We start from the raw sequence: 27,687 nt of genomic DNA, 5'->3' as shown, positions 1-27,687 counted from the left end.
ACTTAGGTAAGTTAGAGCTGTTTGTGGGTCAGGTAGGAGGGGTGTTTGTTTGTTATTTTTGTCGACATAAGGCCATCCTGAAGTTCACTGGTGTTTGGGTCATTGTAAATATCATATCTACAATATATATATTCTATTCATTATACATTGTGTTTCTGTTTGTGTCCTTTATTTCACCTTCACATCTCTGTTACAGCTATTCCTCTCTCATACATTAATTCCAACACACACCTCATTCTGTTATGGCTCAACCCTCGACTGGGTCATAACAGGTGCCAGTTTCTTGTTAGGAACCCTGGGCGGTAAATCTTTGGTTGCCAATGGCACACGCTGACCTGGACAAAAGGAAGGTCCCAGTCTCCCTCTATGATCCGCCACAATCTTACGTGCTTTACATTGCTTAACCAAAGTGGCATGGGCCCGTCGCCAGGGTGTCTTGCAGCGATGTACCCTCTGGGCGGTTGACGGGGCTGTGGTGTTGAGGACTTGATCGGGAAATAATAATGAAAAAAAAAAAAAAAGAATAAAATAATAAGGGAGGTGGATAACCAAACTGGCACTCGAATGGGGACATACCCATAGATTAGTGCCAGAGAGTGTTGTGGGCATATTCTGCCTACAATAAGTGATCTGCCCAAGATGCAGGGTTAGTGGATGTTAAGCACCGCAGGGTTCGTTCAAGGTCCTGGTTCACCCTTTCAGTTTGACCGTTAGATTGAGGATGATACCTAGACGACAAGCTAACAGAAGCCCCCAGAGAAGAGCAGAAGGCTTTCCAGAACTGACAGGAAAATTGCGGACCCGTATCTGACACTAGGTCCTCAGGTACCCCATGGTAACGTACCACATGTTGGAGGATCAGCTGGGCGGTTTCACGGGCTGAGGGGAGTTTAAGCAGAGGGATAAAGCGGGCCGCTTTGGAATATCAATCCACAACAACTAGTATAACGGTGTACCCCCTAGAATTAGGTGGACCCGTTATGAAGTCCAGGGATAAGTGGGACCAGGGACGATGTGTGATAGGAAGAGGATGGAGCAATCCTGATGGTTTGACACTGGGTTCCTTATTGCAAGCAAATGTGTCGCATTCTGCTACAAACTGCCAGACGTCTCTTGCCATGTTGGGCCACCAAAATCGTCTTTGCAGGATTTCCAAGGTGCTTGTGCTTCCTGGATTTCCTGAGACAGGGCTGGTATGTCCCCAAAGCATAACTTGACCTCAGACTGCAGAAGGTACATATAGTTTGCTTGCAGGACCTCCACCTGGATCAGGTTCATTTTGTAGGGCAGTTTCTACCACTCCTTCAATCTCCCAACGTAGTGGCGCAATGATGCGTTCAGGAGGAAGAATAGGAGTGTGAGGCAAAACAGAGGGTTCTTCCCACTGTCTTGAGAGGGCATCTGGTTTGACGTTCTTATACGGGTATATACGCAAGATGGCGGCGCGCACAGACGCAGCGGCTCAATGCTCTCCGATTAGGTGCTGTTTTTTTGTCTTTTCATTTGTATGTTTGCTCGGAAAAGTCACGTTTAGTACCGCAAATCCTATATACAGCCGCCAGGATCTCCTAAGCATCGGATTACAGCAAAACCAGTTCATTACAAAGGAATATCTGCACTCACACAGTATACCGGAGGAGATAGCCAGAACACTGGGAGCTCCGTGGGTGGTGATCGGCTCCGGAAGGTGGAGGAGGCCGAGGAGACAAAGGAAGCAAAAGCGTGGCTGCCGGTCTGGCATAGCGGCGAGGCTTAAGAAACAACCACACAAGCCAGCGCTACCCAGCGTCTTTCTCACCAACGCCAGAGCAATCACGAACAAGCTGGATAATCTTAGTCTGCTGATTTCTACAAACAGACTAATTGAGGACTGCTGCATTTTAGTAATCACGGAGACGTGGCTGCACTCGCTCATCCTGGATGTAGCCATCGAGCTAGCAGGCCGCACAACGTTCTGTTGGGACAGAAACAAAGACTCAGGTAAAACAAAAGGAGGGGGGCTATGCATTTACACACACAACAGCTGGTGTACTAATGCCAACATCACTGTTCTTCTGATTTGGAGTATATGACAGTGAAATGCAGGCCATTCTATCTTCCCCGAGAGTTTACCATTGTCCTGGTAACTGCTGTGTACATTCCTCCTGATGCTAATGCCAACATAGCGCTAAGCTATCTGCTCAGTGCCATCAATTCACAGCAAAACAGTTACCCTGAAGCAGCCTACATAATAGCCGGTGATTTTAATCATGCTGATTTAAAATCAGTCCTCCCTAAATTTGATCAGCACATCAAATGTGCTACCAGGGGGAAAAATACACTGGATAAGGTGTACTCAAATTTAAAGAACAGTTTTAAAGCTACCCTATTACCACACTTGGTTCAATCAGACCACTGCTCTATATTTCTAACTCCGGCATACAACCCCCTCAAAAGAAGATCTCATCCCATCACAAAGACTGTCCAGACATGGCCCGAAAGAGCTTCCTTACAGCTGCAGGACTGCTTCGGAAGAACCGACTGGGACATCTTTGAGGATCAGGACCTGGAAGTGTACACATCAACTGTACTCTGCTACATCAAAAACTGTGTGGACAATGTAGCAATGGACAAACACATCAGGGTTTACTCAAACCAAAAACCCTGGTTGACAAAAGAGGTCCGAATACTCCTCAACAAGCGTAACATCGCATTCAGGTCTGGGGACAGAGCCTTATACAGCGTGGCAAGAACCAACCTGAAGAGAGGCATCAAAGAGGCCAAGATTGCCTACAAGAGGAAAATTGAGGAACACTTCACCAACAACGACCCACGTCACGTGTGGCAGGGCATTCAACACATCACCAACCACAAGTCCAGGAACTGCAATACTGTGGAGGGTGATGTTTCACTGGCAGAGAAACTTAACTGTTTCTTTGCTCGCTATGAGGTGGGAGCAGTGGAGACAAACACAAGACCTCCACCAGTCTCCAATAACCACATCCTCATGGTGCAAGAACACGAGGTGAGACGTGCACTTAAAGCAGTGAACCACAGGAAAGCTGCTGGTCCGGATGGTGTGACAGGAAAGGTACTGAAAATATGCGCAGACCAGCTCTGTGGCATTTTTACAAAAATCTTCAACCTGTCCCTACCAAAATCCATCATACCACCATGTCTGAAGTCTGCCACCATCATCCCGCTGCCCAAAAAGAACACCATCAGCGACCTCAGTGACTACCATCCAGTCGCACTCACACCGGTTATAATGAAGTGCTTTGAGAGACTGGTTCTACAGCACATCAGAGCCACTCTCCCTCCCAGCTTCGATCCACATCAGTTTGCTCACACAGCAAACAGGTCCACTGAGGATGCCATTAATACTACCCTTCACACAGCACTCACACACTTGGAACACCAGGGAAACTATGTAAGAATATTATTTTTAGACTTCAGTTCCGCCTTTAATATGGTCATCCCCAGCAGACTGGTGACCAAACTCATAGACCTTGGTCTTTCTCATTCAACATGCATCTGGATTAAGGACTTTTTAACAAACCGCACCCAGTCTGTTAGATTAGGCCGCCATCAGTCCTCCAGGATAACACTCAGCACTGGAGCGCCACAGGGCTGTGTGCTGAGTCCTCTCCTCTATGCACTCTACACCCACGACTGCAACCCCACCCACTCCAGCAACACAATCATCAAGTTCGCGGATGACACAACCGTGGTGGGACTCATATCCGGTGGAGATGAGACCGCTTACAGGGATGAATTCCTGGGACTGGTGGAGTGGTGTGCAAAGAACAACCTCTCCCTGAACTCCACCAAAACAAAAGAACTGGTCATTGACTTCCAGAGGAAACGCATAGACCCCTCACCACTCATCATAAATGAGGACTGTGTGGAAAGAGTCCCCTCCTTCAGACTTCTGGGTATGCACATCTCTGAAGATCTCTCCTGGAACACCAACACCACAGCTGTAGTCAGGAAGGCACAGCAGAGACTCTATTTCCTGAGAATTCCCAGGAAAAACCTTCAGGAGAAGCTGCTGGTGTCTTACTACTGCTGTGCGAGTGTGCTGACCTATTGCATCTCAACATGGTACAGCAGCTGCTCAGTGGCAGAAAGGAGAGCTCTACAGAGAGTGATCAATATGGCCCAGAAGATCATCGGTTGTCCACTGCCCAGGCTGGAGGATCTGTTCAGCTCCCGCTGCCTAAGCAGGGCAGCCAATATACTGAAAGACTCCTCCCATCCTGGACACCATCTCTTCCAACAGTTGCCCTCAGGAAAATGCTTCAGGTCCATCACATCCAGGACAAACAGACTGAAAAACAGCTTTTACCCCAGTGCTGTACGGGAACTGAACGCACATACCTCTTAAGCCACTCAGGGCCTGTGCAATACACAGCAAACACACGCACATTAATCTCCTCTACTACCCAGGGCTAGTGCAATAATTGTTATTTATATTGTAAAAAAAAAACTGCCTGTTTCTACTGTTTTTGTTTGTTTAAGCACTTTAAGGATTGCTGCTCAATTTCATTGTACATGTGCAATGACAATAAAGGCTATCTTATCTTATCTTATCTTAGAACCTGGACGGTAGGACAGGGTGAAATCAAAACGATTAAAAAACAATGCCCACCGAGCTTGCCTGGGATTCAGACGTTTGGCCCCCTGGAGATATGAAAGGTTTTTATGGTCAGTCCAGACTAGAAATGGATGTTTGGCCCCCTCCAGCCAGTGTCTCCACTCTTCAAGTGCCATTTTGATGGCCAAAAGTTCCCCTTCATCATAATTTTTTTCTGTGGGGCTTAGACGGTGAGAAAAGGCGGTGCAGGGGTGGAGTTTGTTGTTTGATCCCGAGCGTTGTGACAAGACAACGCTCACCCCTGTGTCAGAGGCATCGACTTCCACTACAAAGGGGAGGTTAGGATCCGGGAGACGCAAGACTGGGGCAGTTATTAGTCTGTGCTTAATCTCCTCAAATGCTTTCTGGGCTTCATCAGTCCATCTAAAGGGACCTGTTCGCTTACGAGTCAAAGCCGTAAGAGCAGCGGCCACTGAACCAAAGTTTCTGACAAACCGATGGTAGAAGTTAGCAAAGCCCAGAAAGTGTTGGACCAAACGAAGAGTAGTAGGGCAAGGCCACTCAGCCACTGCTTTCAATTTAGCTGGATCCATAGCTAAACTACCCTTGGATACTACAAAACCCAAAAAGTGTACCACCGGTACATGAAATTCAGACTTTTCAAGTTTTACAAAAACATGATTCTCCAAGATGAGTTGCAGAATATGGTGGACATGAATATGAAAATGAGTATGTCATCCAGGCAGAGGCGATTGCTGTAAGACTGCAAGGGAAGCTCAGCTTCCCCTAAAATGTCAAAAAATAAGTTATCAAATATATACTGTTGTGTGTACATGTCATTGAATAAATGTGCACTACAACGCGCTCAACTTTTGTTCAGATTCACGTTCTTATTGGATTGGATAAATACTGGGCTTTGTCCCGCCCATCGGACGCTCAGCGTCTCTGGGGGTCTATGGGGCAGTGGGCTGGCCTCAGCTGGTCCGGACACTCAGCTTCTGTATAATGATTGGATGATCTGTCTGAGGCTGAATCCCTTTTTGATTGACAGCAAAACGAGCGAATCAGCAATCCTTTTTGTGTAGCGATCTGTGGGAGCATTACATTTTCATTCTGTTCTGAGTTGAACCGGAGACTATGTAAGTTCTCTTAGCGGCATTTTCTTTGTTAAAACGACTAGCGACAAATCAAGCTTCTATTGCTGGTGGGTTTTTTGTAGCTGCTTGTGTTTGGAGACTGACTTCTATCACTCTTTCTGACTTCTATCGCAGTTTCTGTCCAGCGGGTGCTGCTGAGTCCTGCCACCGTCACAAAGCACTCACAGACGAACACACTTCACATGGGCCAGGGCCGTTTAAGCAGCCTAGCTCTGCTGGCCATTGAGAGGACACTAGTCAAGTCCCTGGAAAAGACGCCTTGTTGGTACGACAGGGTCACAGATAATTTTCTTGAAAAGGAACAGAGGGTAGAATTTACGTATAAATAAACCGACACATTTTATGATGTAGGCCGAAATTGAGCTTCCCCTCCTTGAAAGACCAGCATCCGCCACTGCATTCAGGTAAACAAAAGCATATAGGCCAATGGTCTAGTGCAGGACCTCATGAATGAGCCGTTGGAAAATTGCGGGAGCATTCATCAAGCCAAATGGCATCACTAGATACTCATAGTGACCAGTAGGAGTGATGAAAGCCGTCTTCCACTCATCCCCCTGCCGAATCCACACTAAATAAGAGCTCCTGGGGTCCAATTTAGTGAACACTGCAGCCTGCTGTAGGGTTTCAAAGGCCGTGTTCATCAATGGCAAGGGATAGTGGTCCTTGACAGTGATTTTATTGAGTCCTCTATAGTCTATGCACGGGCACAGGCTCCCATCCTTCTTCCCTACGAAAAATCAAATCAAATCAAATCAAATTTATTTATATAGCGCTTTTCACAACTGATGTTGTCACAAAGCAGCTTCACAGAATTCCAGTAAGACAAGATTTGACATGAAATGTAAAGACAAATGTAAAACCCTCAAGTGAGCAAGCCAGGGGCGACAGTGGCAAGGAAAAACTCCCCCAGCTGAGGAAGAAACCTTGGGAGGAACCAAGGCTCACAAGGGGTGACCCATCCTCCTCTGGTCAATCTACTGGTGATGATAGTTAGTAGTCCATGAGAACTTCAGTGTAGGGACAGCTTCAAGGCACTTGGTGGTTGCTGGAGCGTGGAAAAAGAATCCTGCTCCAGCGGGAGACGTGGAAGGATGGATGAAGCCTTGTGCCAGAGACTGCTGAATATATTTTTTCCATAGCCTCTTTCTCTGGGCCAGACAAGGAAAAGAGACTTCCTCTTGGAGGGTTAGTACCAGGTACTAATTCAATGGCGCAGTCGAAATTCCAATGAGGTGGTAAGACCTCCGTTTTTTGTTTACTGAAGACCTCATAGAGATCATGATAGACAGTAGGCACCTTAAGCCAATCGAAACATCTATGGAAGTACTCTGATTTTCTAGTGCACCTGGGAATAGACCGGATGACTGACAGTGGGGTCCCCAGTGTCAGATGGATTTGGAGAGCCAGTCAATTAGGGGATTGTGTCAATCTGCAGCCAAGAGAACCCTAAAATGATGGGTAACTCAGGAGCTCTTGTCAAGAAAAATGATATCCTCTCTGTGTGTTGGCCTACTTTGAGTACAACCGGTTTAGTTCCTTGGGTTATGGCTCCTGAGCGGAGAGGGAGGCTGTCTACGGCTGAGACCGGTAGAGGCGTGGTAAGAGACTCAATAGGGAGACCTAATTTTTGAGCCATAGTTGTGTCCATGAAGTTACTTGCCGCACCTGAGTCAACAAATGCTGTAACACGTTGTTCAGTGAAGGATTTTCCCCATAATATGGACACAGTTAAGAATAAGCCACTTGAACGAGGGCCAAGAATTAAGCCTACCCTAGAGCCCCCTACCTGGGGTAGGTCTGATCTTTTTAACGGCCTGACTGGACACTTATTCAATTTATGGTCATCACCTCCACAGTACATATAAAGACCCAGATGATGTTGGGTCATGGCTTCCTGGGGTGTAAGGTGGGTGGATGGATGGATGGATGGGTGGGTGGATGGGTGGGTGGATGGGTGGATAGATGGATGGATGGATAGATGGATGGATGGATAGATAGATAGATAGATAGATAGATACTTTATTGATCCCCAGGGGAAATTCAAGGTCTCAGTAGCTTACAGACATCACATACAACAATCACTAACAGCAATGGACTAATATAAAGAAAAAAAATCCAGTGTACATAAGAGACAGTAGAAGATAGAGCATGATACTAAAATACTAAATGTTAAAAATACTTTATAACCTAAAACAAATTTCAAAATCGACATAGAGTACTTCAATATACTATGTAGGCTAAGTCACATATCAAAATATAAAAAAAAGAAAAAAAAAGAAAATACCAAAAAATTAACAGTGTGCTTAAGAATGATCAAACTTAGTCTGGCAAGAATCTGTGATACAGTGAGCAGCTGAGGATGATCTCTTGAGTGCAGTATATAGTTTAAAAGTTGAAAAAGTGTAGATAGTGCAAAGGGTATGGAATGTGCAATATCAGTGCATTATCAAAATTAGAAATAATTATAGTAAAATAAATAGTGCAAGGCAAGGCAGTTCAGTGCAATGTTCCTGTATTAAGTATAAAACTACTATTGTAGCTGTCAGATTAAGGTACACATGAGGTAGATGAGATGGGCAGACAGGCTATGCAGAGAAGTCCATCTCTCCTCTCCCCTTGAGTGAAGCGTTGAACTGAGCTCAATAGCCCTGGGGACAAATGACTTCCTCAGTCTGTCAGCTGAGCCTGGCAGTGAGCGAAGTTTCCAGCTGATCAAGCTCTTCTGTTTAATTATGGTACTGTGAAGTGGATGCTGATCAGTTGGTTCAGGGTCCTCTTGTCTGATATGGAAGTGACGCACTCCATTTCAGCCCCCATTACAGAGCCAGCTTTCTTAACGAGCCTGTCTAGTCGCCCAGCATTCCCTCTTCTTTATGCTTCCTCCCCAGCATAAAAGAGGACACTGGCAACAACAGTCTGGTAAAACATCCTGAGGAGCTTACTGCAGACATTGAAGGACCCCCAAACTCCTCAGGAAGTACAGCCTGCTCTGCCCTTTCTTGTAGAGTGCTTCAGTGTTGGCTGACCAGTCCAGTTTATTGTCTAGGTGTAAGCCCAGATACTGATAGGTGTCCGCCACCTCCACATCGACCCCATCAATGGTGACTGGTAGCAGGACAGGCTTTGACCTGCGGAAGTCCACCACCATCTACTTGGTCTTTGAAGTGTTCATTTGGAGGTGGTTCATTTTGCACCATTGCACAAAGACATCCACCAGGCTCCTGTACTCCTCCTCCTGCTCGTTCCTGATACACCCCACAATTGCAGTATCATCAGAGAACTTCTGCATGTGGCACAACTCAGTGTTGTAGCAGAAGTCAGATGTGTACAGGGTGAACAGGTCTGGTGAGAGCACAGTTCCCTGTGGAGCTCCTGTGCTGCAGATCAAAGTGTCGCAGAGACAGTTCTTCAATCTCACGTACTGTGGCTGCTCTAACAGATAATCTGTAATTCAGGTTACCAGGTGAGCGTCCACACCCATCTGTTGGAGCTTATCTCCCAGTCTGAGAGGTTGGTTGGTGTTGAAAGCACTTGAGAAATCAAAGAACATGATTCTCACAGCACTGTTCCCCTTGTCCAGGTGTGAATGTGTCCTGTATAAGAGATAAGTGATTTCATCCTCCACGCCCACTTTCTCCTGGTATGCAAACTGTAGTTTGTCCAGTGCATGGCGTACCTGGGGTCTCAGTATGCATAAGACCAGTCTCTCCATTGTGTTCATCACATGTGATGTTAGAGCCACAGGCCTGTAGTCATTAAGTTCACTTGGGTGTGGCTTCTTAGGGACAGGGGTGAGACATGATGTCTTCCATAGTGTTGGAACTCGTCCAAGACGGAGACTCAGTTTGAAGATGTGCTTCAGTGGCTCTCCCAGTTCAGCACCACAGGCCTTGAGCAGCCTTGGACACAGTCTGTCCGGCCCGGCAGCCTTACCAGGTCGCGGTCTCCTCAGCTGCCCTCTGACCGGGTCAGCCGTGACGATGGGGGGAAGGGGGGAGGGGATTGTCTCGGGGGGTAGTTGGATGGCTGGAGACTGATGCAGCCGTTGACACCATGTGGGGGAGGGGTGTGATAGCCTGTGATGGGGGTCGCCCAGAGTGTGATGGAGGAGGTGTTGGTTGGTCAGGCAAGCACACAAGAGCAGTGTCTGAGTCAGCAAGGGGTGGCTAGCATACCACTGTCATCGGAGCTGGATCAGGATCAGAGCGGTCAAACCTGCAGTAGAACTGGTTCAGCTGATTTGCCATGTCCAGATCCCCCTCCACAGAACTGCTCCTCTTTTTGAGGCCAGTAATGGTCTTCATACCATCCCAAACCTTCCTCATGTTGTTCTCCTGCAGCTTCTGTTCCACCTTCCTTCTGTAGTCCTCCTTAGCCTCTTTCAGCTTAACTTTGAATTCCCCTTGTACGCGCCTCAGCTCTGCCATGTCTCCCTCTCTAAATGCCATTTTCTTCCTATTGAGAAGGGCCTTGACATTGCTGGTTATCCAAGGCTTGTTGTTGGGAAAGCAGCGTACAGTTCTCGTGGGAACAACAATGTCCATACAGAAGTCCAGGTAGTCAGTAGTGCAATGTGTGACCTCCTCTAGGTCCTCACCACTCTGTAACATGCTCCAGTCTTTGGATCCGAAGCAGTCTCTCAGAGCCTCGCCTGCTTCAGGTGTCCATTTCCTGAAGGTGCGTGTGGTGGCTGGTAGCCTCTGTACTTTGGGCTTGTTCCCCAGCGGGGGGAGGGGCGTGGCACTGTATGCATCCCTCAAGTCCCTGTATGCATCTCTAGCATACATGAGGTCTATTGTTCTGTTTTTCCTAGCAGGGCAGTTGACAAACTGGTAGAAGTTTATGAGAGTGGAGTCCAATGTTATGTGATTGAAATCGCCCGAGATCGCAAAAAAGGCATCAGTGTGTTGAGTTTGCAGCCCTGCGATTGTTGAGTGGATGACGTCTCACGCTCTGTCCGGAAGAGCACGCGGCGGAACATAAACACACACCACAATGGCATGCAAGAATTCTCTCGGCATGTAGTATGGTTGGAGACTGACCGCCAATAACTCCACATCCTTACAGCATACAGTCTCCTTCACTGTAACATGTCTGGGATTGCACCATCTGTTGTTAATGTACATCACCAGTCCACCTCCCTTCTTCTTGCCATAAAGTTTACAGTCTCGGTCGAAGTGAGACACACTGAAGCCGGGCAGCTCAACGTTAGCAGTGAGGATTTGGCTAGTTAGCCATGCCTCCGTAAAGCATTGCATAGAATTTATGTTTTAATTTTAAAGGAAAATATCATTCATTTTTTAATATCTGTTTTTACAATTAAAAATAATGCCCATTTTCTATTTCAATTTTTGTCACTTGAATTTTAAGTTTTAAAATCTGCAGATGAAAATATAAAAGCTAAATACATATTTCCTATAGCAAAGCCAAATTGATGTTTGAATTTTCCTCATTAGCATATTTTCATTGATTATATGTTCATAGTTTTGAAAATGAAATGGCAAAAAGCTTTTTTTACTTTTATTTTGCCAGTGATAAATTTTGATCACAAGCGATAAAGGGCTGTCATTCATGCATATTAATTATATTTAGACCATGCCTACACCCTTTTCAGAGAGGACTGATGAGTGCATTTTGGCAATATTTGAGGATTGTTTTTTATTTCTGTGTTCCCTATTTAAACATTTCCTGAATGTTTCTTATAACACCCAAATTTAGTATTATTTAACAATAATCATATTAAGAACAAAACATCTCCCTGTGTGCTTTTGTTTCCTTCCACAGTCCAAAAACACACATTGGTAGGTGGACTGGCGACTCAAAAGTGTCCATAGATGTGAGTGTGTACTCAGAACAGTAATCCGAGTGGTCCTATGCTGGATCAGCAGTAGTCTACAGTCAGTTGTGTGCAAACCTTTTTATGCCAGTGGACCGATATATGCTTGCTGTCTGGGACATTAGGTGTATTTGCACAAAATATTGTTATTGAATTGTTATCACCAATACCAACTCAGCGAAATTTTACTCAGTATTGGATTGGAAAGGAAATTGGTGGTATCGAAGATCATGCGCTGAGGCGGCACATACTAAACTGGAAAATCAAATTTATTTTGTTACATTTTTTAATGAGTATTTTGTTTTAAAAACTAATTTCCTTTATTGTATGCTCTCCCTGATTATATTTTTGTTATTCAGACAATAAGGTAGTATATTGATAGTATATCTGACCCACAGAATATTTTCTTATTGCTTGATTTGAGGTACAATGATTTAATTTTCTTACTTGTGCCCTGGGTTACATGAAGGCTATGTTTGAATGCTAAGCATGTAGAATTATCTACAACAAATGGTAATGGGTCAGAAAGCTGAAGTTTGAATGCCCCGACGGCTCAGAGAGGTGAAATGAGCATATAGACAATAGCAAAAACCACTAGCAGTGGCTGAAGCAGGGAAGGATTGTTTCTCTCATTATGAATGCTAACAGGGGGCTAACAATTAGCAAGATAGCAGTGTGTCTAATGGGGAGCTGGCTATTAGCAAGGCTATAGCAGCAGTGGCTAATGCTAAATTTTACCCCTAAAAATGGCTTTTGAAAACAGGGCTTTAGGGTTTCATGATACATTGGCTGCATTACATTGCATTGTAAAAAGATGTTTTGTCATTTAATTACAAGAACTCGTGATAAACCCTCCCACTTTGTAGCAACAGGATTTAGAAATTGAAAAAGAGCTGCAAAAATATAAAACACATGTCATGCTGTCTCTGTGACTGCACAGGAGGAAAATGCTTGCAGAGAACCCAGAAAGGATATACTAGCCCACATATCCAGAATGAAATTCAGTCCTTAAATAGCAACAGCATAGTTCATAGAATAGATGACACAATTAGGAATAGGTATGCAATTATCATAGCTGGACCAAAAGATATTGCTGGGGAAGAACAAGGAAGCATTTTTTCTGCATTATATTGACAATGACCTAACTTAAGGGCCCCATTACAATATGTGAAAATTCTTTCTTTTGAATTTCAAATACCATGACAAGTTTTGAATAACAAAAATTTATCCGTTTTCCAAATTTGACCTTAAAGTAATCCTTTCTCATGACTCTTTGTGAGTCTTGTCAGGGTTGGGGTTAAGGTTAGACCAGATGGCAGCCCTCAAGTAAATTTGCTTTTAAAGAAAGTGCTGAAAAACAAAAAAATCATGTGTTTTATGTGTTACATAAAATTTTGAACACTGTTCACAAAAAAGATTACTACAACTTAAATTATAAATGCAAAATCAATAGCAGTCAGGGGTATTGGTTAAAAACATGAAATATTCAAAATAGCATAATTTGAATGTCTATATCTCCTGAATCAACTGTTCCTTATATTAATGTTTGCAATTATGGTGGGATAAATGCCATGGCTAAACCTTACATACAAAATTGTTTGAATAAAACCTATTTAATGTAGATCTTTAACAGTTAAGAAAAAAAAGTTATATGTATATACACACACACACATACACAAACATGCACGCTGTCATGGCTGAACCCTGAGGTATTTCTCCCAGAACATTATTGCAATTACATAGGTTTTGTTATACATATTTATTTCCTTTGTGTGTATTGGAACAACACACAGAAAACACAGAAATAAGCCAAAATTGATATAATTTCATGCAAAACTCCAAAAATGGACTGGAAAAAATCATTGGCACCATCAACTTAATATTTGGATGCACACCCTTTGGAAAAAAATAACTGAAATCAATTGCTTCCTTTAACCAACAACAAGCTTCTCACACCCCTCAACTGGAATTTTGGAACACTCTTCTTTTGCAAACTGCTCCAGGTCTCTCATATTTGAAGGGTGCCTTGTCCCAACAGCAATTTTAAGATCTCTCCATATGTTTTCAATGGGATTTAGATCCAGACTCATTGCTGGCAACTTCATAACTCTTCAGCACTTTGTTTCCATCCATTTCTGGGTGCTTTTTGAAGTATGTTTGGGGTCATTGTCCTGCTGGAAGATCCATGACCTAGGACACAAACCCAGCTTTCTGACACTGGGCCCTACATTGTGACCCAAAATCCTCTGGTAATCTTCAGGTTTCATGATGCCTTACACACAGTCAAGGCACCCAGTACCAGAGGCAGCAAAACAACCCAAAACATCTCTGAACCTTCAGTATATTTGACTGTAGATACTGTAGGCCACATTCTGTTTTTGGTAAACAGTAGAATGAGGCGCTTTACCTAAAAGGTCTCATCTGTCCACAAGACGTTCTCCCGGAAGGATTTTGGCTTACTCATGTACATTTTGGAAAACAACAGTCTAGCTTTTTTATATCTCTGTGTCAGTAGTGGGATCCTCCTGGCTCTCCTGCCATAGCAGAATATCTCTTGTTCGTTTGTTAAGAAATTACTGAAATCAAATGTGCTGGCTTAGAAAGTATTCAGTTCTCAAAAGCAAGATTCATAAATAAGGTTCATAATGAACATTCATCATTCATTACAGCCAAAGAGGACAGTAATATATTATATAGTTAATGTAGTTCTAACTATTTGCTACATATGTTTCTTTGTGTTTGTAACTTTGAGGTAAATAAGTGTTTCAGTAATATAAATAATAGTATCAATTAGTATAAAGATCCTATATAGATGTATTTTCCTAAAGAAAGTACTTACTGCAGAGTTCTTTTCCTAGGCAGGCTCACAGTAGCATACTCTATGTTTTCTAGTTCTTTTAGAATTGACATCTGTACAGTTGAGTAAAGAGGCACTTCTTGAGGGTTTGCAAAATGAACACTGGAGTAAAGAACTTCATCCCCGTCGGCTGTATTTGTGGGGTTCAGGCTTGAGACATTATAATACACTGGAGAGGGGTCATTCTGTAAGAAAGACAGAAAAGGACATTTTTCAGCAGTTCCACTTAGCATTAAGATCTGGCTTGTACCTGAATATTTAAATGTGTAATTGCATTTGTGTTTGGAATTTCATGATCACTGGTGGACCTTAAGGATTAATGTGAAAGCAGTGTTGAAAAAAGATATCCACTCAGTACCAAACACTGGTTTCCAAACCCTGTCCTGTAGAGATGTATATTCATCAGGTGACACCATGTTCACCATGGCTTATAACTAATATTGGATAATGCTCTTAAACATGACAACAACTTGGTGACCATCTTGATTATTGTAACTCACTGCTTCCTGGCATTAGCTCCTCACTACTTTATAAACTTCAGATAGTCGAGAACTCTGTTGCTGGCCTCCTCACCCATACCTGGCCCGTCCACTGTCTCCAAGTTTTCTTATTTATCTGACCTTCCTCAACCTTACACACCTAATCTTACACTCAGATATTCTTCAGCTGGTTTACTCAGCATTCCCCCCTCCAACCTGCAAAGTCTTGGAGACTGAGCCTTCTCCAGACATGCTCCAACCCTCTTGAACTCCCTTCCTCCAGAAATTCTACAGTCTAATTCTCTGTCGCTATTCAAATACAACCTTAAAACACTATAGGTTTTTTGTTGCAAAACCTCTCTGATTCCTGAAGCCTATAATCGGCTGACCCATATTATTACTCTTCTTGTTTTCTACTGTGTTATGTGTTATTTGTTCCTTTCATTTTGTTTGATTGTCTGATGTGGTTGTCTGTTTCATGTTCAACCCATTGTAAACAGTGTCTTAAAAAACATTTTAAAATGCTATATATTATTATGATTATTATTATTATTATTATTATTACCTGCATGCAGAAGGAAAATATCAAGTGTAAACCTGTCCAGCACAGTCCAACAGAATAGTACCAATACAGATAACCTAGATTTAAACTAAGGTAAATTTACTTGTACTTTGTTTTCCTCAACCCAGGTACCAGTAGTTGCTGCTTGTCTCCTCTTGAAGATTCTGCACAAGAATAAAGACCCCCTGTTGCAAGATTGCAACAGTTGTTAAAGGCAATTTTCTATTGCTTGTTTATAAGAAAGCACATTAAGTAGAAACATTATACAATATTTTATGGCTTCCAAGATAAAATCAGATTAAAGGTGGTGAGGAGAGCAGCATCTTACCTGTTCCACAAAAACACAGCAATGCCAGTAGATGCAAGTAGAAAAACAACGACTGTAGAAACTACATACTTTGCAATTGAATTATCTGTATTAATGGGAAGACATCAGCATTTTAAAGAAAAGAGACATGATGCAGCATGATCATTTAACTAATATAATTCTGCGCAGCTTCTTAATATTACTGCTGTTTAGCTACTGCATTGGCAGAAAAGTGTGTGATTCAACTCATAACATACCTGATGCAAGTGACCACTCTGATGAGTTGTGGGATCCATACTGATTAGTTGCCAAACAGTATAGAGGTCCGTACTTTCCTTCAGCTAAAGTTAAATTTAAATTGGTGCTGTTCCCAATGATATTGTTTTCTGCCTTGCTGTACCAGGTGTAGGAACTGGCAGGGTTTGAGTCACTGACACATACCAATGTGATCAATTCACCAGAAATATGCTTAGATACAAATGGACGTCTGGGAGGGTCTGAAGGAAAAATAAATTTATTTATTTATTTTTAAAAAATCTGCCACACCATCTGAAAATGATATTATTTACTGTAGTTTGTTTTATATGTATTATGTCTGACACTGTCCAAACAAAAACAAACACAAAACAAAAATGTTTCCAGTTTTACATGGAATATGAAACATTCAAAACATTCTATTCAATCTAGACCATTCTTGTAATTTGTAAAAGATTCACTGTTTATACACTATATTGAAGCATTTCTAGTGTTTAAATTAAGGAAAACAAAATTGACAAATATATATGCTTTTCTTTGGACAGTAGTAATATATCCAGCACATAGCCCTGATAAACTATAGCTTGTGCTTCAACATGTGGAGTATGCACATTTACAAAATAAATTCATAATAAAAATTTACAATACTTGTTGTTTTTCTGTACTTGTTATTATAATTATTCATTCATTCATTCTTTCATTATCTGTAACCGCTTATCCAATTCAGGGTCGCGGTGGGTCCAGAGCCTACCTGGAATCATTGGGCGCAAGGCGGAAATACACCATGGAGGGGGCGCCAGTCCTTCACTGGGCAACACACACACACACACACATTCACTCACACACTCACACCTACAGACACTTTGCAGTCACCGATGGTAACAACGTGTGTTTTTGGACCATGGGAGGAAACCGGGGCACCCAAAGGAAACCCACGCAGACATGGGGAAAACACACCACACTCCTCACAGACAGTCACCCGGAGCAGGAATCGAACCCACAACCTTCAGGTCCCTGGAGCTGTGTGACTGCGACACTTATTATAATTATATTCTTCAAATAACTTGTTGTATATTAAGCAGCTATGTTGTACATTCTACAAATCACTACAATTCACATATAAGTCTGATATGCTTTCCCCCAAAAAATTACAAACCTTCACATACTTCATCAATATGAGGATGAAAGGACATGATTAAAATGTGCCTAGAACAATGTTTACACTAGGAACATGTGTGAACGATGTGACAAATGAAGCGAGGGTATTTTGTAAGTACGCTTAAAGAGGCCTAATGCATAAGCCTTCATGTGGATAAAAAAATACATCACAAATACTCAAAGTACCAAGACAAATTTTATTTATGTAATATTAGTTGAAGTGAGAGTGTAAGCAAAAATCAGCACAAAGAGACCATTAGCAGTTTTGGACAGTGAGGCTTCACACGTACTAATAAAATATGTCTTATTTACACAATGAGTAAAAAAAGTTAAAAGACATCAAAGTTTATTAAAAGGCTTATTTACTTTGGTGAGCGCTGCTCTCAATTATGATAAAATATTTATGTTCATATGTTATACCTGCACAGATGAGTAGGATCTGAAACCCAATATATACCAATAAAATAATGTACTGTTGAAGTGCCATTCTGTGATAAGCTGAAGAGGTTCATTTGCATATGGCGACCATATTGAATCGAAATGTTAACATTCTTTAGGTAATTACCTACGGTCAGACTTGTGTGAACGTTTTGGCACCAAGCTCAAGAGAATTGGACAAAAATTCAAAGACTTATTGACAAAAGTATGTTTTACAAATTATGCAAATTAGCTCGAAATCTAAATGGGCGGAGCTAAATGATCCAAATAGCAGATTAGTTTGTCTTAAGCCAAGGAATCAGGGAAAAAAAGATTTCGTCTGTAGGCCTTAGGGTTTTGGAGATATAAACTTCAATGCTTTTCCATTTGCTATAGCGCCACCATCTGGCCAAAGATGGTCATTTTCCTTGGCTGACTCATTTCACACCTGCTGTACATTGCTGGCATAAGATACCTCTGAGCCTTTCAGTCTTTGCTCCACATTGCATTTGGCATAACAACTCACATCCACAGCAAAATGTGTAGTCTTAGACTGCCATCTGCTGATGAGAAATAAGTACTTTCCAATATTTATGGCTCAGATATAAATGCATATTTAAACAAAAGTATTTGAGAGTGTACTACTATGTGAATATTTAGCAAAAATGGACATATGTGGTATCAGCTGAATCCTAAGGATCTGAACTTTAATAATTATCAAAAAAAAACTTGCACTTTTATTACTATGTAGCTTACAGGCCCCTCCCAATAAGAGAGATCCAGCATGTATTCCACAAGTCAAATATATGCTATATATGTACACATATATACACCTATAACTCAAAAATGCTTTCACCAAATTTCACAAGCTTGATAAGCCTGAGGAGCAGATGTCATAATTAAATTGTGGTGCCACTGCAATCTTAGATGGCGCTATAACACAAAAAAAACCTTTTTAATAAGTTATTGTCCGATTGTAGCGCCCCCTTTGGGTGGATTTAGGCCATAATAGACATGCTCCTTCAGGGTATAGTCTTACATAATCCTATAAAGTTTGGTCTGGATTGGGCTTATTTTCTTGGAGTTATAGATGAAAGAACCTACAAAGCAGCTCACACTTCAGTTTATTGACATGTTGTAACAACACAATGTTAAAAAGTCATACTTTTTTTAAAGATTGTTTACCTACAGACTCTACAGATTCCAACAAGACCAATTGTTTGGGAATAGCATCAGATTCCACGGACTAGTTCGAAACCTCAATTTTCAAACAACTGGCCATTGAGAAAAAACAATACATTTCTTGACAATACTTGCTATTACAAAGTTGTTAGGCAATATACAGAGTACAGAGTCCAGCAAACTGCATGTCAATATGCTTAAATTTCGCTGAGATATTACATATTTTCTTGTTATAGCGCCCCCTAGTGGCAATCGTTACGAAACGTCTTCTGCTCTTAGGAAGTGCCTCCATGGACATGCCAGTCAAGTATCATAATGATTGACCTTTGTCAAGCTTGTCAGGGAGCTGCTGAGTTCTGATTGGCCGATGACGTTACAATTCGGCGAGTATCGACTTGTCCTTTATTTTCCACTTAGAGCCTTGCCTAAAGCAGCTGTATGCCAAGCGGCGGACCGATCGGACTTGCGGATGCTGAGATATGAATTTCTAGTATTTAGAGCGCCCCCTATGTGAATTTTCGCACCACCGATGACATGCTACCTCAAAATCATGTCCCTAAGCAGAATCTAAAATTGCAACCCATTTGAGTAAAGTATGCAGAAGTAACAGCTGTTCATGTAAAAAGCGCGATAAGCCGATAAGGTTAATTTGCATATGGCAGCTACATTGAATTGAAATGTCAACGTTTTTTCGATGATTATTAAGCTTCAGACTCCTGCGAACGTTTTGACACCAAGCTCAAGAAAATTGGACAAAAATCCACGGACTAGTACGCAAAAGTAGGTTTTGCAAATTATGCAAAATAGCAAAAAATCTAAGTGGGCGGAGCTAAGTGGTTGTATGTACCTTTTTGATTCGGCAGGACTCAAGGAATCAGGGGGAAAAAAAATTTCGTCTCTACGCCTCACGTGGTAGAAGCCCCGTAAGAAAAGGTGTTGTCCTTCGCTGTAGCGCCCCCATGAGGCCAATCAGTCTGATTTTTTGCGCCTGAGTAGCGGGAGGGTTTACTACCTACTGGCCAAGCCTCAAGTGTGTAGGCCTTACGGTTTGGGCTGTGCGATCACTTTTAGTGCAGAAAAAGAACCGGAATAATAATAAATATAGCCGCAAGCGGCAATTAACGGGGTTCTCGCTTAACAGGCCTGTTTGGAAGCAATAGGCCTACATCGCTGACATGCTACCTTTAAAAGCATTTCTATAAGTAGAATCTGAAATTTGAACCCATTTGAGCAAAGTATGAAGGAGTTAGAGATGTTCAAGTAAAACCTGTGATAAGCTGAAGAGGTTCATTTGCATATGGCGGCCATCTTGAATCAGAATGTCAACATTCGTTCTATAATTACCTAGGGTCAGACTCGTGAACGTTTTGGCACCAAGCTCAAGGGAATTGGTCAAAAATTCAAAGACTTATTGACAAAAGTATATTTTGCAAATTATGCAAATTAGCTCAAAATCTAAGTGGGCTGAGCTAAATGATCCAACAGCAAATTAGTTTGTCTAAAGTCAAGGAATAAGGGAAAAAAAAGATTTCATCTCTAGGCCTTACGGTGTAGGAGATATAGACCGCAATGCTTTTCCCTTTGCTATAGCGCCACCATCTGGCCAAAGAGTGTCATTTTCCTTGGCTGAGTCATTTCACACCTGCTGGATGTTGCTGCCAAGGGAGGTGTTTCTGGGCCTTATGGTCTTTGCTCCACATTGCATTTTGCATAATGTCTCAGAGCCACTGTAGTTCAACAGCACAATGTATAGTTTTAGACTGCCATCTTCTGGTGAGAAATAACTACTTTCACATATATTTAGCTCTGCCATGAATGCACATATTTGCCCTGTGAAGGTCTGGCGTCCCCTCCAGGGTGTATTCCCGCCTTGCGCCCGATGATTCCAGGTAGGCTCTGGACCCCCCGCGACCCTAAGTTGGATAAGCGGTTACAGATAATGGATGGATGGATGGATGAATGCACATATAGAAACATTTGAGCGTGTACTCCTATGTGGATATTTACCTAACATGGACATATATGGTATTAGCTGAATCCTAAGGATCCGAACTTTAATACTGATCAAAAAATTGCGCCCAAAAAATTGCGCCCAAAAAATTGCGCCCAATGATTCCAGGTAGGCTCTGGACCCACCGCGACCCTGAACTGGATAAGCGGTTACAGATAATGAATGAATGAAAAAATTGTTGCACTTTTATTACTATGTAGCTTACAGGCCCCTCACAATAAGAGAGATCTAGCATGTATTCCACAAGTCAAATATTTGCAATATGTGTACACTAATATACACCTATAACTCAAAAACACTTTCCCCAAAAATTTTAAAACTTCACATGCTTGATCAGACTGAGGAGCAGATGTCATAATTAAGTTGGCGTGCCACTGCATTCCTAGATGGCGCTATAACATAAAAAAGCCAATTAAATCAGTTTTTGTCCAATTGTAGCGCCCCCTTTTGGTAAATTTTGATCATATTGTACATACTTCTTCAGGGTAGGACCATACATACGTCTGTCATGGTTGGTCTTGATTAGACTTAATTTGTTTGAGTTATAGCTAAAAGAATGTTTAAAGCTCCACACGCTTCAATTAATTGTTTTATTACAACAAAAGTTTGTCCAAATGTTGAACTTTTTTTGATAATTATTTACCTACAGACTCTGCAGATTCCAACAAGGTCAACTGTTTGGGAATATCGCAAAATTCCACGGACTAGTTCGAAAAGCTTCAATTTTGAACATTTGGAAGCTGAGAAAAAGCAAAGCATTTTTTGACAACACTTGCAATTACAAAGTTGTTAGGCCCTCTGCAGAGTATAAAAAGAAGCAAACTGTGTGTCAATATGCTTAATTCTCACAGAGATATATAATATTTTCTTGACATAGCGCCCCCTAGTGGCTATCGTTATGACAATTTTTCAACTCTTAGGGAGGCCTACCAGGGACATACCAGTCAAATCCCATGATGATTGGACCTTGTTAAGGTTGTCAAACAGCTGATGACAGCTGATTGGTCGATGACAATCACAATTTTGCTCGAATCGAGTTGTCCTTAATTTTCCCTCTACAGCCTTGCCCATAGAAGCAGCATGCCAAGCGGCGGTCCGATCCGCCTTACGGATGCTGAGATATAAACTTGAAGCATTTACAGCGCCCCCTATATGAATATTGGCTTCTCCTTTGACAAGCTACCTCAGAATCATGTCTGAAAGTAGAATATGAAATGTAAACACATTTGAGTAAACCATGAGTTTGTTATAGATTTTTAAGTAAAACATAAAATAAGCCGAAGAGGTTCATTTGCATATGGCGGCCATCTTGAATCGAAATTTCAACGTTTTTTTGATAATTATTAAACTACAGGCTCCTGCGAACATTTTGACACCAAGCTCAAGAAAATTGGACAAAAATCCACGGAGGAGTACACAAAAGTAGGTTTTGCAATATATGCAAAATAGCAAAAAATCTAAGTAGGCGGAGCTTAGTGGTTGTATGTACCTTTTTGATTCGGCAGGACCCAAGGAATCAGGGAAAAAAAAGATTTCGTCTCTACGCCACACGGGGTGGAAAATCTTTTAATGAAAGCATTTTCCTTCGCTGTAGCGCCCCCTTGAGGCCAATTGGGCTGATATTTTGCGCCTGAGTAGCGAGACCGACTACTACCTATTGACCAAGTCTCAAGTGTCTAGGCCTTACGGTTTGGGCTGTGCGATTCGTTTTATGGCAGAAAAATAAAAAGAATAATAATAATAATAAATATAGCCGCAAGCGGCAATTAACGGGGTTCTCGCTTAAGAGGCCTGTTTGGAAGCAATAGGCCTACATCGCTGACATGCTACCTTTAAAAGCATTTCTATGAGTAGAATCTGAAATTTGAACCCATTTGAGTAAAGTATGAAGGAGTTAGAGATGTTCAAGTAAAACCTGTGATAAGCTGAAGAGGTTCACTTGCATATGGCGGCCATCTTGAATCAAAATGTCAACATTCGTTCTATAATTACCTAGGGACAGACGCATGTGAACGTTTTGGCACCAAGCTCAAGGGAATTGGTCAAAAATTCATAGACTTATTGACAAAAGTATGTTTTGCAAATTATGCAAATTAGCTCAAAATCTAAGTGGGCTGAGCTAAATGATCCAACAGCAAATTAGTTTGTCTTAAGCCAAGGAATAAGGGACAAAAAGATTTCATCTCTAGGCCTTACGGTGTAGGAGATATAGACCTCAATGCTTTTCCCTTTGCTATAGCGCCACCATCTGGCCAAAGAATGTCATTTTCCTTGGCTGAGTCATTTTACACCTGCTGGACCTTGCTGCCAAGGGAGGTGTTTCTGGGCCTTATGGTCTTTGCTCCACATTGCATTTTGCATAATGTCTCAGAGCCACTGTAGTTCAACAGCACAATGTATAGTCTTAGACTGCCATCTGCTGGTGTGAAATGACTACTTTCCCATATTTTTAGATCAGCCATGAAAGCACATACAGAAAGATTTAAGCATGTACTCCTATGTGGATATTTACCTAACATGGGCATGTACGGTATCAGCTGAATCCTAAGGATCTGAACTTTAACAAAAAAATGTTGCACTTTTATTACTATGTAGCTTACAGGCCACTCCCAATAACACAGATCTAGCATGTATTCCTCAAGTCAAATATAAGCTATATGTGTACATTAATATACACCTATAACTCAAAAATGCTTTCCCCAAAAATTTTAAAACGTCACATACTTGATCAGACTGAGGACCAGATGTCATAATTAAGTTGGGGTGCCACTGCAATCCTAGATGGCGCTATAACATAAAAAAGCCCATTTAATCAGTTTTTGTCCAATTGTAGCGCCCCCTTTTGGTAAATTTTGATCATATTGTACATACGTCTTCAGGACAAGACCATACATACTTCTGTCACGTTTGGTCTTGATTGGACTTAATTTGTTTGAGTTATAGCTAAAAGAATGTTTAAAGCTCCCCACACTTCAATTAATTGTTTTATTACAACAAAAGTTTGTCCAAATGTTGAACTTTTTTTGATAATTATTTACCTACAGACTCTGCAGATTCCAACAAGGTCAACTGTTTGTGAATATCGCAAAATTCCACGGACTAGTTCGAAAAGCTTCAATTTTGAACATTTGGAAACTGAGAAAAAGCAAAGCATTTTTTGACAACACTTGCAATTACAAAGTTGTTAGGCCCTCTGCAGAGTATAAAAAGAAGCAAACTGCGTGTCAATATGCTTAATTTTCACAGAGATATATAATATTTTCTTGATATAGCGCCCCCTAGTGGCTATCGTTATGACAATTTTTCTGCTCTTAGGGAGGCCTCCCAGGAACATACCAGTCAAATCCCATGATGATTGGACCTTGTTAAGGTTGTCAAACAGCTGATGACAGCTGATTGGTCGATGACAATCACAATTTTGCTCGAATCGAGTTGTCCTTAATTTTCCCTCTACAGCCTTGCCCATAGAAGCAGCATGCCAAGCGGCGGCCCGATCCGCCTTACGGATGCTGAGATATAAACTTGAAGCATTTACAGCGCCCCCTATATGAATATTGGCTTCTCCTTTGACAAGCTACCTCAGAATCATGTCTGAAAGTAGAATATGAAATGTAAACACATTTGAGTAAACCATGAGTTTGTTATAGATTTTTAAGTAAAACATAAAATAAGCCGAAGAGGTTCATTTGCATATGGCGGCCATCTTGAATCGAAATTTCAACGTTTTTTTGATAATTATTAAACTACAGGCTCCTGCGAACATTTTGACACCAAGCTCAAGAAAATTGGACAAAAATCCACGGAGGAGTACACAAAAGTAGGTTTTGCAAATTATGCAAAATAGCAAAAAATCTAAGTAGGCGGAGCTTAGTGGTTGTATGTACCTTTTTGATTCGGCAGGACCCAAGGAATCAGGGAAAAAAAAGATTTCGTCTCTACGCCACACGGGGTGGAAAATCTTTTAATGAAAGCGTTTTCCTTCGCTGTAGCGCCCCCTTGAGGCCAATTGGGCTGATATTTTGCGCCTGAGTAGCGAGATCGACTACTACCTATTGACCAAGTCTCAAGTGTCTAGGCCTTACGGTTTGGGCTGTGCGATTCGTTTTATGGCAGAAAAAGAAAAAGAATAATAATAAATATAGCCGCAAGCGGCAATTAACGGGGTTCTCGCTTAACAGGCCTGTTTGGAAGCAATAGGCCTACATCGCTGCCATGCTACCTTTAAAAGCATTTCTATAAGTAGAATCTGAAATTTGAACCCATTTGAGCAAAGTATGGAGTTAGAGATGTTCAAGTAAAACCTGTGATAAGCTGAAGAGGTTCATTTGCCATCATGAATCAAAATGTCAATTAATTCTATAATTACCTAGGGTCAGACTCATGTGAACGTTTTGGCACCAAGCTCAAGGGACTTGGTGAAAAATTCATAGACTTATTGACAAAAGTATGTTTTGCAAATTATGCAAATTAGCTCAAAATCTAAGTGGGCTGAGCTTTATGATCCAACAGCAAATTAGTTTGTCTTAAGCCAAGGAATAAGGGACAAAAAGATTTAATCTCTAGGCCTTACGGTGTAGGAGATATAGACCTCAATGCTTTTCCCTTTGCTATAGCGCCACCATCTGGCCAAAGAATGTCATTTTCCTTGGCTGAGTCATTTTACACCTGCTGGACCTTGCTGCCAAGGGAGGTGTTTCTGGGCCTTATGGTCTTTGCTCCACATTGCATTTTGCATAATGTCTCAGAGCCACTGTAGTTCAACAGCACAATGTATAGTCTTAGACTGCCATCTGCTGGTGAGAAATGACTACTTTCCCATATTTTTAGATCAGCCATGAAAGCACATACAGAAAGATTTAAGCATGTACTCCTATGTGGATATTTACCTAACATGGGCATGTACGGTATCAGCTGAATCCTAAGGATCTGAACTTTAACAAAAAAATGTTGCACTTTTATTACTATGTAGCTTACAGGCCACTCCCAATAACACAGATCTAGCATGTATTCCTCAAGTCAAATATAAGCTATATGTGTACACTAATATACACCTATAACTCAAAAATGCTTTCCCCAAAAATTTTAAAACGTCACATACTTGATCAGACTGAGGACCAGATGTCATAATTAAGTTGGGGTGCCACTGCAATCCTAGATGGCGCTATAACATAAAAAAGCCCATTTAATCAGTTTTTGTCCAATTGTAGCGCCCCCTTTTGGTAAATTTTGATCATATTGTACATACGTCTTCAGGACAAGACCATACATACTTCTGTCACGTTTGGTCTTGATTGGACTTAATTTGTTTGAGTTATAGCTAAAAGAATGTTTAAAGCTCCCCACACTTCAATTAATTGTTTTATTACAACAAAAGTTTGTCCAAATGTTGAACTTTTTTTGATAATTATTTACCTACAGACTCTGCAGATTCCAACAAGGTCAACTGTTTGTGAATATCGCAAAATTCCACGGACTAGTTCGAAAAGCTTCAATTTTGAACATTTGGAAACTGAGAAAAAGCAAAGCATTTTTTGACAACACTTGCAATTACAAAGTTGTTAGGCCCTCTGCAGAGTATAAAAAGAAGCAAACTGCGTGTCAATATGCTTAATTTTCACATAGATATATAATATTTTCTTGATATAGCGCCCCCTAGTGGCTATCGTTATGACAATTTTTCTGCTCTTAGGGAGGCCTCCCAGGGACATACCAGTCAAATCCCATGATGATTGGACCTTGTTAAGGTTGTCAAACAGCTGATGACAGCTGATTGGTCGATGACAATCACAATTTTGCTCGAATCGAGTTGTCCTTAATTTTCCCTCTACAGCCTTGCCCATAGAAGCAGCATGCCAAGCGGCGGTCCGATCCGCCTTACGGATGCTGAGATATAAACTTGAAGCATTTACAGCGCCCCCTATATGAATATTGGCTTCTCCTTTGACAAGCTACCTCAGAATCATGTCTGAAAGTAGAATATGAAATGTAAACACATTTGAGTAAACCATGAGTTTGTTATAGATTTTTAAGTAAAACATAAAATAAGCCGAAGAGGTTCATTTGCATATGGCGGCCATCTTGAATCGAAATTTCAACGTCTTTTTGATAATTATTAAACTACAGGCTCCTGCGAACATTTTGACACCAAGCTCAAGAAAATTGGACAAAAATCCACGGAGGAGTACACAAAAGTAGGTTTTGCAAATTATGCAAAATAGCAAAAAATCTAAGTAGGCGGAGCTTAGTGGTTGTATGTACCTTTTTGATTCGGCAGGACCCAAGGAATCAGGGAAAAAAAAGATTTCGTCTCTACGCCACACGGGGTGGAAAATCTTTTAATGAAAGCGTTTTCCTTCGCTGTAGCGCCCCCTTGAGGCCAATTGGGCTGATATTTTGCGCCTGAGTAGCGAGACCGACTACTACCTATTGACCAAGTCTCAAGTGTCTAGGCCTTACGGTTTGGGCTGTGCGATTCGTTTTATGGCAGAAAAATAAAAAGAATAATAATAATAATAAATATAGCCGCAAGCGGCAATTAACGGGGTTCTCGCTTAAGAGGCCTGTTTGGAAGCAATAGGCCTACATCGCTGACATGCTACCTTTAAAAGCATTTCTATGAGTAGAATCTGAAATTTGAACCCATTTGAGTAAAGTATGAAGGAGTTAGAGATGTTCAAGTAAAACCTGTGATAAGCTGAAGAGGTTCACTTGCATATGGCGGCCATCTTGAATCAAAATGTCAACATTCGTTCTATAATTACCTAGGGACAGACGCATGTGAACGTTTTGGCACCAAGCTCAAGGGAATTGGTCAAAAATTCATAGACTTATTGACAAAAGTATGTTTTGCAAATTATGCAAATTAGCTCAAAATCTAAGTGGGCTGAGCT

Source organism: Hoplias malabaricus, chromosome X2 (assembly GCF_029633855.1).
Source record: "Hoplias malabaricus isolate fHopMal1 chromosome X2, fHopMal1.hap1, whole genome shotgun sequence".
Classification (NCBI taxonomy): Eukaryota; Metazoa; Chordata; class Actinopteri; order Characiformes; family Erythrinidae; genus Hoplias; species Hoplias malabaricus.
The sequence above is the reverse complement of the archived record's forward strand: the minus strand, read 5'-3'. Positions refer to the sequence as shown.